The following is a 20191-nucleotide window of genomic DNA, read 5'->3' as shown; positions in this document are numbered from 1 at the left end:
CCCAATTTTGGGGTTTGCCATAAGCCGCGCGTGGCGCTGTCGCCACCTAGCGGCCATATCTGTGCTGATCGTAACAGAGGCGTTTTGTTAGACAGTGAGTTTTCTGTACTTAGTGCTATTATTTATTCTGTGCCCGCAGTTTAAATTGCCCCCTGCACATTATAAAGATCCTATAAAAATATGGTGGAGGTGCTGGGATTAACGTTGTTTAATATTTCTTATTGGGTTAACCAATGTGTTAAAGTTACACCAATTATAATTTCATAGAAGTTTGACGTTTAAAATAACACTTTCACTGCGTGGGCTATCAAAATTGCTGCAGACTTTTCTTGGTGTAAGATAATATTAAACGCAACGCAAGCGAAATTTCAAGTAACTATACCTTATACCGGGTGTGGCTTGTAACATGAGCAAATATTGAAAACATAGATTGGACTCCTCAAACGGTGACACTTTTGTTCAACAACTTTAAAAAATTATGAAGTATTTAGACTCCCTATTTTTCATACAAAATAAATATTATTTTCAATGGACGCCATCGCCAGGCCATATCATTTTGATTGACGTTGCTTGTCACGCCTTAAACATAACAAATTCGCAATACATTGCGTCTTGGAATAAACTTTAAAGTGTATTAAAAATCAAACCACAAGTTAATTTAAAAGTCGCTGAACAAATGTTGGTCAGTATGAGGAGTAGAGACAGTTAAATTTTTTGCTCATATTACAGGCCACACCCGCTATATTGATAAGATAAGATAAAGATAAAAAATAGTTTATTCAAGTAGGCATATTACAATGCGCTTATGAACGTCAAATAAATTTACCGGCTCCAACCGTACACCTCTGCCCCGAGAAGATTTAAATCCCCCCTCAATTGGAGGAGGGTATCCCAATATGGGACCGGCAACAAACTCGGCGGGACACATCTTTTCAAAACATTATTACATCTTATAATTAACATGCATTACGAGTAATTAATACAATTTAAGTTACTATAGAATTCATGCAATTATACTCAGTGAGTACATAACTTTATAGAATTTGATATAAAAAATAAACATATATGCACATGAAATGACAAATACGTAGCTCTTTCAGAAAACAAATCAAATCTTACAAAAGGAAAAGAAAATAAAATCAATAAAAGAAATGAGAATACATATTATATGAATCTAACTGATTGTTATGAGATGCTTTCATACAATTTGATGTGCTTTCTTACCTGAGCTGAGTCACCTTTAACTCTACACATAATGCAATGTTTTTAATTGCTACTTGTCGTTATTACAGTTTCTGGTTTGGACCATGCATGTTTGTCTGTCAAGTAGTCCTCGACTCTGTAATAAGCCTTCAACATCAATGACTTTTTTAAGTAATTCTTAAGAGCTGGAAAGGGTAATCTTAAAGCATCCTCAGGTAACTTGTTATAAAAATGAATGCATTGCCCAACGAATGACTTCTGTACTTTACGAACACGAAACTTTCTGATAGCAAGCTTATTTTTATTTCTAGTATTATAGTTATGGACATCAGAATTCTTAGTGAAGGAGTCTAGATTCTTAACAACATAAATAATACTATCATATATGTATTGGGAAGCTACAGTTAAAATATTAATTTCTTTAAAAAGTTCTCTTAATGATTCACGCACCCTTAAATTATATATAGAACGAATGGCTCTCTTTTGTAAGACAAATATAGTCTGTATGTCAGCTGCTTTGCCCCAAACCAGAATACCATATGACATTACACTATGAAAATAACTATAATAAACAAGGCGAGCTGTCTCAACATTAGTCAATTGTCTAATTCTCCTCACAGCGTAAGCGGCCGAACTTAATTTGTTTGCTAGTGTTCTTATATGAGGACTCCATTGTAGATTTTTGTCCAATGTTAAACCAAGAAACAGTGCTTTATCTACCATCTCTAAGCATTCATTATTCAAAAGTATCTTAGTATCGACTGGTTTAACATTCGGCAAAGAAAATCGAATGCATTTAGTTTTCTTAGCATTAAGAAGCAAATTGTTCATAGTAAACCAGTTTAGTACATTAACGAGTGTGCTGTTAATTACACTGTAATCGGATGTTTATTTACCAGTATTTTTCTTAACCATTATTAATACTATGAACGTCTACATAATTATATTAAAACTACTTAAAAGCTGAAACATAACCTACCGGAAATAAACCCTTGATTTGTGCAAAATTTTTCCCACAATCTCTGGAGAAATTACTATTCTTGTAGTTGCCCTAACATTATTATAATATAAACATAATACATACGAATATCGACCTTATTTACGGCTTGTTAAGACTGAAATCAATTTGACACTATTACACCAAATCACACTTTCAGCATTCATTCTAAGATCGACTCTATTACTAAGTGATTTATGGTTTAATTTGACTTGGCAACAACTCGGAACTAATACTAACCGTTCCTACGAGAACAAGCTAAAATCAACTTTAACACAAAGTTGTAAAGTTTAGATTCAATTGTAGAACCTGAAGCGTAACCATAGGACCAACTCGAAAGAAACTCGGGACAAAGACTGCCAGCTGCCGGCAACAAAGGGATTTTCGACAAAAGTTCCGCTTTTTTTCGTAACAATGGGGTAACGTTTTCGGAAGTTACGCCATCTTGTTTGCCGTGAGCTTTCTATAATGAGGTGCCGTAGGTATTTTTTTGTAAATGATTCGATTTTTAGGGCTCCGTACCTCAAAAGGAAATAAAACCGGGACAAGTGCGAGTCGGACTCGCCCACCGAGGGTTCCGTACTTTTTAGTATTTTTTTGTTATAGCAGCAACAGAAATACATAATCTGCGAAAATTTCAACTGTCTAGCTCTAGCTATCACGGTTCGTGAGATACAGCCTGGTGACAGACGGACGGATGGACAGCGGAATCTTAGTAATAGGGTCCCGTTTTACTCTTTGGGTACGGAACCCTAAAAAGAACCCTTATAGGATCACTCGTGCTTCTGTCTGTCTGTTTGTCTGTCTCTCACAGCCTATTTTCTCGGAATATGCTGGACTTTGCGGTGTAATTAAAAAAATGTTAAATTTATTACTTCATAAACGGTAGTTTTATTATTTTATTCCAGATTATTATCGCAAATCTCAAGCAGTTTTTATCTCATACGACACCGACGTTCTTTGAGGGGTGAGTCGTCGTACTAAATGTATGGGGTTTGACGTTAATGTTTGGGATATTTCTGCTTTTATTTAAAAAAAGTTATTAATGTTTTTTTACTCATTGGGTAACGCACTTTCGATATAAATTTTAAGTTTTCTGATATCTGTTATATTTACGGAATTATCGCCTGGCTTCATTTAACGATCACACCCTGTATAGAAAGAGCATGAGTGTATCTAAGCTCATGTAAAATGCCCAATATAAAAAGGGGGCAAAAATTAACGTCTAGTTACTTTATTAGGTCGAGTGGGATATCATTTGAAAGAGCTCGAATTGAACATTACAAAACCCATTTTTTTTGTTACTCTGTCTGTTATTCACGTAAAATAAAATAAGTAAAACTAAACCTAATTAAGAAAATATAAATCCCTAAAACACCTGCTAAGCCTAGACCTCGGCAAGGTGCCCATCACGCGGGCAGCATTCCCGCTGTATAGCGATAGCAATCCTTTATTTATATACTTTACTGTTTGTAGATGTATGGTTGTCATAGGCTAGGCCCTCTGAAGAAACAAGCTACGTTAACCGCTTACCTTCAACCGGCCACTACGCTTGTTTGTGTTATAAAAACACCAATGTCATCGTTTCGCGCCATTAAGGGGGAATTGGGGTCAATTGTTCACTTGTTTGCCGTCGTTTAGCGGCCATCTTGAATATTTGGAAATGGGACGCGACATGGGAATATCGTCCTGCATAACTTGTTCATATACAGTATATATCAGAACGAAAGGCAATGAAAGAGACCCATTAATGTTTAGGTCATACTGAGCAACTTTTACTATGGGACCAACCCCAAAAAGGCTCGAAAAAATTGACTCTCCCTACATAGAGAATTTCAACATCAGACAGCAAAATGTATGAAACATCCAATTTTTTTCCGCGTTTTCGAGGCTGGTCCAAAAGTTGCTCAGTATGACCTAAACATTAATGGGTCTCTTTCTTTGCCTTTTGTTCTGATACATACTGTATAGTCCTTTTTTTAGCATTAGAAAAAGGCAAACGATTTTGACGCGTCTTTTTATTGAAAAAACACTTTTGAAAAATAAGTCACGGCAAATATGTAATAACTAGCTGTTGCCCGCGACTTCGTCCGCGTGGAATCTTATCTTCAACATTTTACATCTTTAGTACTATAATTTTCATATCTTAGCAATGTTGAAATTAAGTACTTTCTTTTTTAGCAAGTTATATGAAGTTTTAAGTCAAGTGAATTTTGATGTTGGTTGCTGAAATTAGGTACTTTTCTTGTATTCTCATAATAGGTGCCTATGCCCTTATACAAAGATTCAAGTTCCGCACTCACAAAATATCTGATCTTCATAGAAACTTTCAACCCCTTTCTCACTACCATGGGGGATGATTTTCAAAAATGCTTGAATTAGTTTTTATGTTTTTTAATTTAATACCTTTTTTTGCAAATAGTTCAAGTTCCTAGCTTAAAATTAAATTTACACCCCAAGACGAACCTCCATCCCCTTTTTAACCCCCTTAGGGGTTGAATTTCCAAAAAAGTTGCACTTACTTTTTTTTTTTGTAATCGGCTATTATGTCTTTCTAAGAAGTTTCAAAGCATTTGTAAAGGATTCAAACTTTGAACCCCATTTTAACCCTGTTAGGGGATGAATTTTACAAATCGCTGAAATCACTTTTATTGTCTTCTAATAATATCCCCAAATACAAAGATTCAAATCCCGCGCTCGAAAAATGTACGATATCCATACAAACTTTCAACCCCATTTTCACCACCATAGGGGATGAATTTTCGAAAACGCTGAAATTAGTTTTCTTGTATTTTAATTTAATACCTTTTTACAAAGTTTCAAGTTCCTAGCTTCAAATAATATTTGCACCTGAAGACGAACTTTCATCCCCTTTTTAACCCCCTTAGAGGTTGAATTTCCAAGAACGTTGCAATTACTTTTTTTTGTAATCGGTTATTATGCCTTTCTAAGAATTTTCAAAGCGTTAGTAATGGATTCAAACTTTGAAACCCATTTTAACCCTGTTGGATTAATTTACAAAACTCTGAAATTAGTTTTATTGTCTTTTAGTAGTATCCCCAAATACAAAGATTCAAGTCCCGCGCTCGAAAAAATGTTTGATATCCATACAAACTTTCAACCCCTTTTTCACCACCTTAGGGGATGAATTTTCTAAAACGCTGAAATATGTTTTCTTGTATTTGATACTGTTTTACAAAGTTTCAAGTTCCTAGCTTAAAATAAAATTTGCACCCGAAGACGAACTTTCATCCTCTTTTTAACCCCCTTAGGGGTTGAATTTTCAAAAACGTTGCAATCACTTTTTTTGTAATCGGCCATTATGCCTTTCTAGGAAGTTTCAAAGCATTTGTAATGGATTAAAATTTTCAACCCCTTTTTAACCCTGTTAGGGGATGAATTTTACAAAACTCTGAATTTACTTTTCCTGTCTTCTAATAATATCCCTAAATACAAAGAATCAAGTCCGCCACTCGAAAAAATGTTTGATATCCATACAAACTTTCAACCCCTTTTTAACCACCTTAGGGGATGAATTTTCAAAAACGCTGAAATTAGTTTTCTTGTATTTTAATAGTATATCTTTTTCCGAAGATTCAAATTCATAGCTTAAAAGAAAACTTTAACCCCATACAAACTTTCATCCCCTTTTTAACCCCCTCAGGGGATGAATTTTGAAAAATCCTTTCTTAGTGGACCCCTAGACTTTATAAGAAATCTATTTGCCAAATTTGGACTTTCTAGTCCCAGCGGTTTGGGCTGTGCGTTGATTTAAGTCAGTCAGTCAGTCAGTCAGGTCTTTCACGTTTATATATATAGATTATATAGGATTATTTACATTCTTCTGCTTTCACAAGTAATAGTTACTGATTTCTGAAAGTGTTTCTCAATTAAAAGACACGTCAAGACCGCGTAGTCTTTTTCTAATTCTAAAAAAACGTACTATGATAACAGTAACGACCTTACTGTATATTAGGAGACAATTTTTTAGTTTTTTTGGAAAGTTCTTCAATTTGTTTAGAAGCGATTGGGAAATTAATAATAAATAAAAACCGGCCCAGTGCGAGTCGGACTCGCGCACTAAGAATTCCGTACCATTCCGTAATATCGAGCAAAAAAATCATGTTAGTTTTATGGGAGCGCTGGTTCGATTCCAACCCTGGACACTGCACACTGGTGGCCTTGGTCACTTTTACTTAGTATTTGACGTTTATTTCGGTTTATAAAAGGGCCTCAGACTTACAAATCAAGTTCAAACACCTCAATGTTTACGAATTCCTGAAAGATAGCTCTAATTTTAAAAAGGTCGTAACTGTAAACAACATTGTATGAAAATAACCCCTTTTGAAAGTGAACACAGCTGTTCGATCTATTTTCGAAGCGTTACTACGAGTGAGTTAGTTTTAGAAATAGCTTTTGTGTGTTATGCTAGAGTTCGACCACGATAAGTCTGCAACGATTTTGATAGGACACGCAGTGCAAACTATGAAATTATGAGGTATAAATAAAAATAACACTTGCACTGCGTGTGCTATCAATATCGTTGCAGATTTCTCTTGGTCTAACTTTTTCTAGCCTAGTCGGTAGTGACCCTGCCTAGGAAGCAGGAGGTTCCGGGTTCGAATCCTGTAAGGGAATTTATTTGGCGAATTATCTATGAAAAGGGACCTTATTGTCGATGGTGCTTACGCCGCACAGCGTCGCGCGGTATTGTATTTATATCGGAGCATTGTTAATAATGGCGTAAGCGCCATCGACAATAAGGTCCCTTTTCATAGATAACATCACATTTGTGTGTTTATTAGAAATATTTGTTATTCAATACAAATGTGTACTAATAAAGGCATTTAGTATGCTGTTTAGTATGTAAGTAGGTATTTTAGGATGAACAAAAGCTTAAGTACCTAGGTACAGTCAACAACAGAGCTATGAATACAGGCAAAGTGTCAATATTGCCTGTACATTAAGGTCGTGTATACATATTTTTGGCACTTTGCCTGTATTCATAGCTCTGTTGTTGAAGTACAGTCAACAACAGAGCTAGTACTAAGCGGGAGAGGTGATCAAAATTACCTTGACGCGCTCTTATTCTCTTAACAATGAAGTCGTGTCAAGATCATTTTGATCATCTCGCCTGCTCAGCAACTATTGCTGCTGACTATACTTATATTGACTGAAACATTCCTCAGTTAGCCATTCTGAGAACTCAGAACAATGTCGTCATGAGATGACTATTCCGGCTAGCAATGATCTAATTGTCATATCATTTATCTTTTCATAAGTAGGTATAGCCAGCCTCTTGGCTGACTATACTTTCTTAAGTGGTCTACCACTTTTCGACTCTATCATCTGATTGATAGAGTCGAAAAGTGGTAGACCACTTTCTTGGCTGACTGTACGAGTATTATACAGGGTGGCTAAAAAATAACTGCATTCCCGTTGCCAGGGAGGTTTTGGGACTTTTGGGATTATACTGAGCAATTTTTACTATGGGACCAACCCCGAAATAAGCAGCCCAGAATGACGAAATTTATCAAAGTCTGATAAAAAAAAAACTACAAAAAAAACTCCTAGTAAAAATTGGCCTAATAATTCTATTCGATTCGTAGCTCTATCCTCGTTATTTTTTACATATCAGTTATGTGTCATCTATGACATATGGGCAACTGTTGCAATTTTTACATAGAATGGCTATGATAAAAATGACATTTGAAAAATTTCTGCGCTGAAAAATACTGCAGTTGTTCATTTTTTATAAACTACTTTGTGTAAATTTCATATATGTATGTCGTTGCTGTTCTAAGTTTTTATAAGTGTGAGTAAAACATCTGGCATATAAAAAATGCATTTTAGATCAATACAGAAAAATCACAAAACCTTGAAGTAAATCTGATAAAATTTAAATACCCAACGCATTCAAAAGAATAAAACTGAAACCTTCTTATTTCAATTTTTTATTTTAATATCAGTATGACCCGTAATAGTTTAAATGGAATAGATATAACTACAAAATCAAGTCCAATTGCCAAGTATTTACTCGATATGCCTCCAATCTTCCAATTTCTCTTACTTTTAAGTTACTACTGATAAACTAACTCAAACTCCATTGTTGTCACTCCCAGCTCCACCGTATCAATCCGATACACTTATATCTATATCCACTATTTTTACAACCTCCTATCTCACATTTAGAACTAGCCAAATTGAACTTTATGTTCTGTATTTTTGAGTTTTATTTGGAATGGGTAACATCAGATAGGGATTGGCCGAGTCCGTAGCAGGATCTCGATATGAGATATCGGATTGATATTTTCTTGCAATTTGGAGTTAAATTCTTGAAAGGCACAATTTAGAAATGTTGATGTTTGTAGCTTTTTATTTACGTATTTGATATCGATGATTTACTTCGAGAACTTTACTCTTGACATTGAAAGGTTCTTAAGTAAATGAAGAATTGGAAATGTTTTTTAAATGATTTTACTGTTTCATCCAAAAACGTCTGGAGTGCATACATTGAAATAAAACCTGGAGCATATTTTAACATACATATTTAAAATATGTAGGTAGAAAAAGATATCGTAATGTACCTAAGTAGCTTATTTTAACAACTTGACCGAACCGAATTTAATAACAATAAATAAATAAATTAATTAATAACTTGATTTGTGTTTTAAATTTCATCTGGATATCTGCAATCTTGCACTATCTACAAGTTATTGCAAATGGTTGGCTGGTAGAGAAATGCCTTAATGCGCTAAGTCATTTTACTATTAGCGTAAAATGTTGTATGCAATAAATTGTATATAAATAAATGTTGCCCCTGATACAGACCTCACTCTGTATACATGTGTTGCTAACTGACTATCGGCCAGAAACGATATGGATTAGATATGTCAGTGTCAAATGTGACGTTTCTTATTAAAATGTCATAGCGATACTATAACCGATCTGTCAGTATCAAAACTGACTTTTTTGATTGAAGAAATGTCACTATTGACACTGAAAGTACGGTCGTATCGCTGTGACATCATATAAGCATTGTTGGAATTGGGCCTTAAGACATAGAAAAGCCCAATAAAAGGCATATCACTATTAGGCAACTTTTCTCTCAGAAAATAAGGTTTCTGCTCTCTTGGGACACCTTGGTTTTTTCTTACTTTCAAAGTTATATTGGATACCTTGTTTTTAGGTGTAAAATAAATATAAACATAGACTTTAACGGTGATATTAACGATATATATTGTGTAGGATATGTCATCATCTTCCTCGCGTCCCAGCATTTTTGCCACGGCTCATGGGAGCCTGCTTTGTACGGAAGATAAGATCACACTGTATATTTAAAATATTAGCCGAGAAAATCTGTCATTGAAAAAAAAAACCACTGTAATGACGCATTAAACTTGTCTTATCTTAAAGTTGTAATGAAAAACAATTTTAAAACCCCAAAACCGAAGAAACAAACATACAAAGATTATCACCAAAAAAACTAAAAATGAAATTCAAATTGAATTTCGAATGCCACGGTTTAAAAAAAGAAACTGTCACAGGCCAGCAAAAAACGGGAAGTGAAGATAGGAAGCTCTGACCCGGCCGATAACGAATATGATTCTAAATTCAAATTGTGGCAGTGTTCGACGAACGGTTTGTAGGGTTCTGTAAGCAAATTACATTATAACACAGTGTTATTTTATGCAACAGTCGCATAATAAGAATTTTCAAGATATACATGCAGGGTGTTTGGTACATCGTTTGCCAAATTAAAACGGCAGATAGCTTGAGTCATTTGCTATGTTCTCATGCCTAGAAAAACATAATTGGCCACGGTTTTTTTTACTACTACGCAAGTAAAAAATTGAAATTTACGTAAAACTGTCATAGAAGTGAAAAAAAGTTTTTGCACCAAATTAAAAATTTCTTCTTTCTTCTTCTTCTTCTTGTTGTTGTTATTGTTGGTTCTTGTTGAAGATTTTTTCTAGTTGTAGAGATCTAATTTTATTTTTTCGAGTTATAGAGATGAAAGATGTACTTAATAGAGTCGGACCAAGAAAAGTCTGCAGCGGATGTGATAGCCCACGCAGTGTCAGTGTTATTTATACGTCATAATTTCATAGAAGTTTGACTTTTAAAATAACACGTGCACTGCGTGGGCTATCAAATCCGCTGCAGACTTTTCTTGGTCTGACTCTAGTCGCGAAGGGAATCGCTGGGTAGGTATCTACTTCGTCTTAGTGAGGTTAAATATTTCGAGCTAATATATTTAGGCCCACTTGCACCATTCCACTAACCCGGGGTTAAGCGGTTAAACTGTTAACCTAGTGTCAAATTGTATGGCTAACCATGGCAACTCCTGGTTTAACCGGTTAACCCCGGGTTAGTGGAATGGTGCAAGTCGGTCTTATTGTCACTCATTGTCATTCCAAATGCTTTATTGGATACCTATAACAATTGCTGTTATTTAAAAAAATGTGAGATCTTAAAGTAGGTTAGATTTGGCTTGGCCAGGTTTTATCAGAATTACAATATATATAAAATGATTGATATAATGAAAACTGGCCAAGTCAAATCTAACCTACTTTAAGATTGTTATAGGTATCCAATAAAGCAAGGAAATAGAGTTTAATACTTGTTTATAATGTTATTTTGTTCCTATAAATACATATTTGGATTTTGCATAGAACTTGGCAGTGGCACTCATTTAGATCTCCATTCTTTTTGCGGCGAGCCCCACAGCCAAGCATAATTTTTGTATTGAACTTGGCTCTCCTTTTTTACATTTATGTTTTTGGTGGGATAACAAAATTCGCAATACATTGGGTCGTAGAATAAACTTTAAAGTGTAATGAAAATCAAACCACGAGTTATTTTCAAAAGTTGCTGAACAAATGTTGGTCAGTATGAGGAGTACAGCCTACAGTTAATTTTTTTGCTCATATTACAGGCCACACCCGGTATATTTATTCTACTTGCTAGGGAACCATAAATTCGCTAGTCCGACTCGCGCTTCACCGATATTTCGATGGTTTCCAAAGTGCCAGCAATAATAACAGTCTATATCGTTATCTATTGGTATTGACCTACATTTTGGTGGGAACCGCCAAAATGGCGCCACAATTTCATTCATTGATCATTATAATTAGTGGGTCAGTTATTTAATTGAGATGTTCATCGCAAATAGAGTGAGAATAAGTCTGCAACGATTTTGAAAGCACATAGTAAAAGATGCTCAGTATGACCTAAACATTAAACGAGTTTGAGTAATTGCTTTTCGTTCAGTTACATACTGTAGAGTATAGTCTTTGATTGTGTGATTGATTTCCCCAAATTAGCCCAACCCGATTAATTGTGTAAACAAGACACTAGAATAAGTATCTATTAGTAAAAATAACTACCACAAACAATATGTGGTTTATCCCTTTATGCCAAAAAAAACACTTTATTTGGTTTTCATAATATGTATTTTATTAGAGCAAGGTGCTTTACAAACTCGTCCTTTAACTTTTAAGACATATTCAAAAACTATGATATCCTTCAGATTTCCATAGATAATCTACACGTGTTTCGTTCCTCTAAAAAGACCTTTTAAAAATCACGCCCAGATACTAAACAACAATGTGTACTGTAAAGAACCTAATAGAACACAATACTGCCCTGTTTATCGGTGACGACATCGTTCTATATTTGAATTTTAAATTCGGAACGCTTGAAAAAGGGTGAAGTGGAAAAAACCGTCGCGCGATTTTGGACGCTTTACACTAAGTCTTACGATTGAAAATGAATTAGCTTATATTTCGTTTACTGCGTTTTGGTTTGGGTATACTTTGACGTTGACGTTTCTTAGGTTAACTTAATAAGGACTTTAGTAGTATAAGAATACGGTTGCTTTTGTTATAGTAAAAGACAGTGTTAAAATTCGTAAATTTGTTTTTAAAATTGTTTTGAATCTAAAATCAAGTTGTTACAGTTTTTTCCGTTGAATTTAAATTCTTCAGTGAATAATTCTGGTGCAATGATTTTAAATGTCCCATAGGAAATTCAAATTGTTTTTTTCGTGGCTGCTTGAGTTTATTTTTATACTGGTAGTCATAAGCTGGTCTGGGTTGCACAATAAAATTTAAAAAATTATTTTCGCTATGATATTTACAGAGGCTTTTGAGTCGTTTTGACCTACGGCTAAATATAGTCCCTTTGGCAATATAAGAATTTAAAATACTGAAATATAGTAGACTTGCCCTAACAATTAAAGTATTGTCTTTTTTGTTGACTTTTGGATAGAAACTTTTATAAAAATAAGTGTTCACTTTTAAAGGGCTGTGCCGCAAGGTACCATTCTAGGTCCTATAGACTTGCTCCTACGCAATTTAATTAAAATTTTGATCATGTTAATTAATTCTTATTTTATATTATTTATAACAGAAAAACGATTTAAATGAACCTTGGAGGCTTATTCTAAATGTAATAACAGGTTATAAATTTGATATGGATTTTATATGAATTTAATCTATCAGTGTTAATACTTAAAACTGATATCTTTTTAACCAGAAACGTCTGTTTTGACGCTATCTTTAAAAAATCCGGATTATTAACTGTTATTAAAATCAGAATAAGCCTTTAGATGTTATGATTTGCATGAAAGATTTCTTTCATATCGACGGCTTATAAATCAAAATAATGAGTCTGTTACTTATTTACTTGGATAGTGATAACCCATTAGCTTATAATTAAAAACTGTGATTAAGTTTATCTCTTTTAATATAAGTACCTACATATTTTAGTATATGAACGGAATGTTTTAAGATTATTATTCAGTTATTGGAGATTCTAGTATTCAAGCGGTTGGGTACAATGTCGGTATAAAAGGCCTACCGGGAAATACAAAAATTGAAAAATTCGTTATCTTCCTCTTATCTGATTTATCTTATTCGTCGTTTGCCGATATAACTAACCGTTAACTCAGTGCCAAATTGTACTGGAAACCATGGTAACTCTAGGTTTACCCGGTTAACCCCCGGGTCCCCGGGATAGTGAATGGTGCAAGTGACCCTAAGGCCCATTCCACCAGATTCAGATTCAGATTCAGATGTTTTATTGGTAAAAGGCAATCATTTTACAAGTCAATAAATATAAATGTACAATATCTAACTGTTATTTACATTTCAGGTATTTACTGATTAATTATTATTACATATTGATATTAATATTATATATTTACATAATTTTTTGCATTTAATTGTCTCATTTCAAACATTGACAGAGAGAATCATATTATCTTTGTCTTACACTAGTACTAGCACCCAAAAGAAAAGGATGAGTATAGTTTTTTTGTTCTTATTTACTGACAATTTTTACCTATATATTTTTGGATTAGTGATGATATTCTATGATTCGAAAAAATCATCAATGCTATAAAAGGCCATGCCTAGAAGATATTCTTTTAATTTTTTAAGAAAGATTGCATCGGTTGGTGAATTTTTAATATCTGCTGGAAGAGCATTATAGATTTTAACGCCAAACACAGCGAGCGACTTGCGTGTTTTGGCTAGGCGGGCGCGCGGCACGAGCAGCAGGTGCGGGCGGCGGCGCGCGTCGCAGCCGAGACGCTGCGCGGTGGTCATGTATGAGCTTAGATTCAGTCTGACGTATTTGCAAGCCTCAAGGATGTAAATGCTATGCAAAGTTAAGATTTTGTGTTTTTTAAATAGTTCTTGTGCCGGGTATTCAACAGGTTTTTTAGCAATAACCCGGATGGCACGTTTTTGGATTTTGAATATCCTGTCACGTTCGGCTGCGGTACACCACAAATCAATTCCGTAGGTTAGAATGGAATTAAAGTATCCATAGTATGCTTTTTTTAAATTATCTATAGACAGACTGGGAGCCAACCTAGATAATGCATAGGACGCTGAAGACAGCTTATTACAAGTTTCATCTATGTGTGGTGCCCATGACAGCCCCTCGTCAATTACAAATCCTAGGTATTTTACGCTATCAACTTGCGGCACAAGTACATCGTTCAAACTTATATCGAGCATACTGTTGTTAGTTTTGCGCAGCTGAAAATGAATTATATTGGTTTTGTCTACGTTTAGACACATACCATTGACTGTGAACCATCGAGATATTAGTTTCATAACTTCTCTCAGTTTGGATTTTAAGTCTAATAAATTATCTGCATTCACTATGATTCACCAACCCGGGGTTAACCGGTTAAACCTAGAGTTACCATGGTTACCAGTACAATTTGACACTGGGTTGACGGTTAAACCGCTTAACCTCGGGTTAGTGGGATGGTGCAAGTGGGCCTTTTAAGCATTCTAAAATCCGTTGTACAGAACAGCTCATGGAATGTCATTTCAAAACAATATGAAGATTTAAAATTCGAACTCCGGTATCCTGCGCGCAAGCGCGGGGCCGCGATTGGTCGCATCCTGGCGCAAATTGAACGCGGACGTCCGCCGCAGACGCGTTCCTATTACGAAATACTGTAATTGTGGTTGTGGGACTGACTGAATGTTGCGCTGTCATTCGGGGTTAAAAACCCAAAGATTAAAGTGTCATTCTATGGATCTTGCTAACTGTGTAAACAAAAGTCACTAAGGTTTACTCGGGTAATTCCGAATGCCGAAAACTGTCGGATAATTCCGAAAAGAGACTTTTATTATGATGGAATTAAGGGCGATTTTCATCTGAATTTCGGAATTATCCGACATTCGGTATTACCCGAATACACCTTAATAAATTCATCATTCAGAGACAATTTATTTATTTATTTTAATCTTTATTGCACAATACATGAAGGTACAAATGGCGGACTTAATGCCTTAAGGCATTCTCTACCAGTCAACCAATGGATCCAACCAGAAAGATTAAGTAGGTGCAGTGTCTTTCCCAACTAGCAAACTAAGTCGTATAATTTTTTTTTTAAATTTTTTTATTTCAAAAAATATACTTATGTTTAGGTATACAAAAGTTTCGCCAAACTGTAGACAGATTGTTGGCGAATAGTGTGCTCTCAATTTTTTTATAAGTAAGTAGGTACTTTATGCGTTATACCTACAGAGTACAGCACAAACTGTTATGTAGTACTATTATAAGCTTCACTCTTTCGATTGTTTAGTCGAAAAACAGTCGTAAGAAAGATCCATCGTTGTCAAAAAGCCGTATAAAAGCAACTCTCTCAACTGTTTAGCAACGAACGCTTTTTTGCCACATAAACTTTTTTTTATTATATTTAACAATTTCAATATGGCGGTTTGTTTACATAGCTAGCAAGTTTCATAGAATGACACTTTAGATGTTCATGACATTCACAAATGGTTGGTTGACTGATAGTGTCAACACTGCCATAAATGTAGTGCATAATTGTTTTTGCATCGTATTTTCTGAATGTACTTTATGTGCCAAGACTGACTGAAATAGCAAGACGCGTTCGTACGTTTCCGTGAAAATACGATGGAAAATTACTATGCACTAAAATGTCAGTCTATGAGTTCCATTTGCTATGTAAACAAAAATCACTAGTAAATTCACCATTCACAGATAATTTCAATATGGCGGTTTGTTTACATAGTTAGCAAGTTCCATAGAATGACACTTTACATTTGTATACGTTAATATGGCGGGAAATGAAATCGAAAAGGACATCAAAATATTGCTTACTCAAGCGGTACCGTAAAATGGGGTGAGTTGGGTGAAATTTGACTTTCAAGCCTCGATAAAATTTTATTTTTACATGTGAAAACTGAATGGTGTACCCCGTGTACCTATATAATAAGTGGTTCTGACGTTTGTATTTTAGTTTGGGTAGTTCCATTTCATAACGTTGACGGTAAAGAGGAAAACCCACCTCACCCCGTAGTGCCTCGTATTTGGGGTGACAGGGTTTTTCATACAAAGGTGATTTTGGAAGATTGTTGGATCGATTTTTTTTTATTATACTTATTACTATAGCCCCATTTTAAATTGGAATACATTATTTTTGTAGCAGTAGCCTTAAAATCCCTTCTCACCCCCCTCTCAAACCTTCTCTCCCCCCGTTTTACGGTAGTATAAGATCCTCAAGTTTACATTAGAATAGGTAAATCCAATTTATATTTTAAATAAATGAATTACGTAACGAAATCTTATATTATTAAGATTTTTCACTTCATTCCCAAATGCCGAACAATTACCTTATCAAAAGGGAATAATGTTCAAAATAGCCATTAGCACACAATACGGAATATGGGGCGACATAAATAAGGAGAAATGAGGTCATTATGGTGACGTAATGCCTCATGGATCGTCATTTGTCATGATTTGCATGATGATACTGTTTGGTTAATTTTGTTAAAAGTTTGAGAAGGTTTATTCTACACTATACTCCGTATCCTTAGGTATTTAAATAAAAGTATTTAAACAAATAATTTGTACATTTTCGGGTAGTTATAACATTTATTTGTTAACCAATCAAATACAAACCCGCCTGGATCAACCACTGAACGACCTGACAATAACCTACATTATTTGATCGTGTAATACGTGGGCCATACTGAAAGTTTTTGGATTCTGATATTTCTGATATACCGGGTGTGGCCTGTAACATGAGGAAAAAATAAAACTGTAGGCTGTACTCCTCATACTAACCAACATTTGTTCAGCGACTTTTAAAAATAACTTGTGGTTTGATTTTTAATACAAAGTGTTTTAATACAAAGTTTATTCTAAGACGCAATGTATTGCGAATTTTGATATGATTAAGGCGTGACAAGCAACGTCAAATCACAATTAATGATATGGCGTGGCGATGGCGTCCATTGAACATAATATTTATTTTGTATGAAAAATAGGGAGTCTAAATACTTCATAATTTTTATAAGTTGTTGAACAAAAGTGTCACCGTTTGAGGAGTACAATCTATGTTTTAATTATTTGCTCGTGTTACAGGCCACACCCGGTATGAGACAACTTATTTTTCCAAGTGGCCAGTCCAGGAATTTTCAGTGTGCCCTAAGTATTTTTATACTTCGAAAATGTGGCGTCAAAAGCTTTAAATCCAAATATTATTTAACTCTATAATTTACGCGTAAACATAAATAAAATGTACTACAGACATCTGCAGATTAAAATATCAAAACTCCAAAAACACTGACAACATCAAAAACTTGCAGTTTTAATTACAAGGCAGTTGACAGATAATTTAAAAACTTCGAACGACCGTTGCCAAATTAAATGGCACCCTAATTTTTGGACAATAAAGTCAATTTTACTATTTAAACGGTTCGAAGGCGCGTTCCATTTTTGAAATTAGAGGCTTTAATTCGTTGTTTTTTTTAATCCATTGTATTATGGAACTAAGGGTTTGTGCCGTACCGTGCCTATTGTGTTTTTTTTATTTTCTCAAAGGAATTTTAGTGGTATTTGTAAACCGAGTATTTTTATTTGCTTTTTATTATGTCAAGGCCTCTTATAGAGTCCGTCTAAATGGAGGCGGGTTCTGATATTTGTGAGCACCTTGGCCGCTCCGTAACATCTGATGGTTTGTTTTGATTGATTATAGTTTCAATTGTTTATGTTATGCCATTTTCTAATGTATATGTAATAATATTCCTTTTTCTTGTCAAGGTTATTTTTGGACCATTCAATAGGAATCCATGATCTTAAAGGATGACTCACGTTAGACCGGGCCGTGTCCGGGCCGGAGCTTCCGGCGCTTACTTTTCTATGACATGACAGGCGATCACATGATGCTTTCCATAAACAATGCGCAAAAAGCTCCGGGTTGGACACGGCCAGGATCTATATACCCACTGATTAACAGTCCGCCGGACGGTATCGGCCTGCCAGTTAGAACAAAATTTTGACAGTTCCGAACAAACTGACAGGCCGATACCGTCCGGCGGACTGTTAATCAGTTAACGTGACGTGACCCTTAAGGCCTGTGCACACCGGCTGCGTGTGCGTGACGTGCACGTGCGCGTTCGGCGTTGTAGTATACAGATCCTTATGAGAGACGGCACACCGCTTGCGTGACGTGTGCGTGTGCGGCTCCAACATTTTAGCGCACGCACACGTGCACGTCACGCACAAGCAAGCCGGTGTGCACAGGCCTTTAACGCGAGTCTTCCTTAAAACTCAAAAAAAAACGTCGTTCACCGATATGCGTGTGCAAGCGCACATTTTAAACATCTCAGCCTATTTTAAGCCGGCAGCTGCAAGCCCTTTGTATATAATAAACAAAAAACTAACATACCCTTCTATTTGTCCGCAGAGCACGTGCAAACTCGGAGGCGAGAAGCGATCGAGTTGTGATCGAGGCAAAGATGTGTTCCTATTACAGCTAGATCCTCGACAGACAAGGCTCGCAACCGGTTTTTTTAATCCCAAAATAGCCCAATATATTTAATAATTGTATCCTCTACCCGTAGGAATGAATCATGTATTTATATAACCACTTCGTATTATTAGATTAACCCATCAAAAATTAAATAATACACAAAAGAACGAAAAATAACGTAAAAATACTGGTATTTTTTGTATGAAGAAAAAGCCGGTTCCTTGATAACAGGTACAATATCATTACCATCTCGCGTTATCCCGGCATTTTGCCACGGCTCACGGGAGCATGGGTCCGCTTGGCAACTAATCCCGAGTATAGGTGTAGGCACTAGTATTTTACGAAAGCGACTGCCATCTGACCTTCCAAACCAGAGGGTAAACTAGGCCTTATTGGGCCGGTTTCCTCACGATGTTTTCCTTCACCGAAAAGCGACTAGTAAATATCAAATGATAAACTTTAGTTTAAAGTTTAAGTTAAAACCTATAGGTAAGGTTTACTCGGGTAATTCCGAATGTCGAAAACTGTCGGATAATTCCGAAAAGAGACTTTTATTATGATGGAATTTAGGGTGATTTTCATCTGAATTTCGGAATTATCCGACATTCGGTATCACCCGAATAGACTATAAAGAGCCACCTACTGGTAGAAAAGTCGTTGGTTGACAAGCCTACATCATTAGCAGGAGGGTGCGATTGAAATAGGAACACACCTTTGCCTACTTTCAAGAATTAACTGCGACTAGAAGAGAAATTCAGACTTCGCTCCAACGATGCAGATGGCCGAAGATCGAGAGGCCTGGAGACGTAGGAAGAGTACCCCATAGGAGTCACGTCCCTCAGACATGAGGTCACGACCAAGAAGAAGTAGAGAAATACCTATGTAGGTGAGTTTTTCACTTTATACTCTTTTATTTACACAGGGACTCTGCGCCTCTTTAAGACGAAACAGGAGCTGAGTTTTAAATATTTTAGGTAAATATACGCGTCTCGCTAACGGAAGCGGCTCCTAAAACTAGTGCGATAAGGACAAGGCGAAAAATCCTGAGTAAAAATCTCAAAAAATCGAGGTTTTGTACTCGACTGTTTCCTCTCCCAAAACTTAACCAATCGTAACCAAATTTGGAAATATAAATGATTATGAAATTATCTGTGTCGGACCGTTTTGATTTTTTGGCTCATTGATATCAGTTTTGAATACTACGCCTCTCATTGCGGCATAATCAATGAGGCCTTTTTGGCCATTTTTGATATATCAAAAAAAAAAAACGGTCCGACACAGATATTGACAATGTTAATCTGTGTTAAAAATCATTGCTCTAGCTAGCATCAAAACCCACGGAGGAAACAGTCGAGTACGTTTGTATGGAGAAATGATCACTCCTGTTGGCTCTTAATTGGGTATTTGACTACTAGTCCAATGAGTTTCTTTTTTCGAACTATCAAAACAATTTTGCTAGTATGGAATTTATATGAAACACTAGCATGTGATGTCACGATCAAACTACCTAATCTGTATCGTTTTACACGGGTTTTAGAATAGAAATTGTGTCTATAAACAACTGCTGTCTGTTTCTCTATTAATCTTCTGGCAGGGGTGCGAAACTCCTGAGATCGGCCAAACTCGGCTCCGCTCGGCTCAGCATTGCTCTGAGCAATTATTAGGGTTCGCACCACTTG

At 35.6% G+C, this 20191-nt stretch overlaps 1 long non-coding RNA gene across 1 annotated transcript in view; it reads left to right on the top strand.

Annotated features, from left to right (window-relative positions):
• LOC134677173 (uncharacterized) overlaps positions 1 to 18514 on the top strand; it is a 36086-nt gene extending 17572 nt beyond the window's left edge. Inside the window, exon 3 of the long non-coding RNA XR_010099999.1 lies at positions 18447 to 18514. This is a non-coding gene — a long non-coding RNA (uncharacterized LOC134677173). The remainder of the gene's footprint in view (positions 1 to 18446) is intronic.
• Positions 18515 to 20191: the final 1677 nt, after the last annotated feature.

This window comes from Cydia fagiglandana, chromosome 25 (genome assembly GCF_963556715.1).
Source record: "Cydia fagiglandana chromosome 25, ilCydFagi1.1, whole genome shotgun sequence".
Lineage (NCBI taxonomy): Eukaryota > Metazoa > Arthropoda > Insecta > Lepidoptera > Tortricidae > Cydia > Cydia fagiglandana.
The sequence above is the reverse complement of the archived record's forward strand: the minus strand, read 5'-3'. Positions and strand labels throughout refer to the sequence as shown.